Raw genomic sequence first — 1368 nt, 5'->3', positions numbered from 1 at the left:
CAAAAAGACAGTGAACTCACGTTAGCAGCAGCATCACTGATTCTTCGAGTGCAGGTGGTGTGAGGCCTAGACTTTTAACTCCCAAGGCTGAGGCGGAGTATGTGAGGCTGCTTTCAAAGCCTATAGCCAAGAAGCGTGGTGTTCTGCCATCGGGTAAGGATTGTAAGGTGTTGGAGATGATCTTGGAGATGGGCTGGGTTATTTTCTAGAGACACCCGCTGCTGTGCCCATGAGTGCGGTGCATGATTTTTATGATAATGCTAAGGTGGATAAGAACGGGTTCACTGTGGTGAGGGGGATGACGGTGGACTAAAATGCTGAGGCAATTCGTAGGGTAATTGAGCAGCTCGAGAGGAAGGAGGAGTAGGAGAACTAGAACGAGAAGACTCTGAAGGAGTTTGATTTGGATTTGATTGCTACCCTTTGTGTACCTGAGACTCGTTGGAAGTTCAAGAAGGGCAAGAATGAGTACACCACGTTACCTGCTTCGTGCATGAACAGGTTTGCACGTGCATGGAATTCTTTTATTTGTACTAATATCATGCCATCTTCTCATGTGTATGAGATTACTGTTGAGTGTGCACATTTGTTGTGGGGTATTTTACAGGGAGACTATGTGGATCTTGCAATGGTTATCCATCAGGGTATTCTGACATTTTGCGAGGGAGTACTACGGGTTTGATACCCTATGCGTCCATTATGACGAAGTTGTGTGTGGCGGTTGGCATTCGTTGGCCCGCACATGAGCAGCTGCAGCTCTCTAGTGCTCCGATTGATAGTTCGACATTGTTGAACATGCACGAGTGGGGAGGAGGTAAGCCCGATCCTAAGGGGATTGGTTATTCTTTTGACCATCTGCCAGGTGGAAGGCCAGCGGATCAAACTTACGCTGGTGGGACTTCGCAGGCTCGACGAGCAGCATGGAGAGCTCAGTTGGGAGGAGAGGCTGGTCCTGCGGGATCGCAGCAGCAGCAAAAGGAGGAAGCACAGGGCAGTGCTGGTTTGAGTACGATGCAGTATAGGGGTCTAGCTAGGAGGATAGATGCGATACATGATATCAATAGCAGATTTACACATGACCTTACCCAAGCGTTGGGGACTTCTTTCAGAGCCACAAGAGTTGACATCCAGTGGCCAGTATTCAGTGAGGACTCGGTGTATCTGCCTTCAGACACTCCTGACACTCCACCCCTTGAGGGTGATGATCCTGGTCTCATTAGGTATGCCTGATTCCTTGCTATTACCTTCACTGAGGACAGTGAATATTTTAAGTTTGGATGGTAGTAGTTAAGGATTATGTGTTTGTGTGAGTCGCATGTAGTTTGCATATTTATGTTAGTTTAGTTCATATAGTTGCATGTTTGCTAT

This window comes from Apium graveolens, unplaced genomic scaffold, assembly GCF_009905375.1.
Source record: "Apium graveolens cultivar Ventura unplaced genomic scaffold, ASM990537v1 ctg4476, whole genome shotgun sequence".
NCBI classification, from domain to species: domain Eukaryota; kingdom Viridiplantae; phylum Streptophyta; class Magnoliopsida; order Apiales; family Apiaceae; genus Apium; species Apium graveolens.
This window is presented reverse-complemented; position numbering follows the sequence as displayed.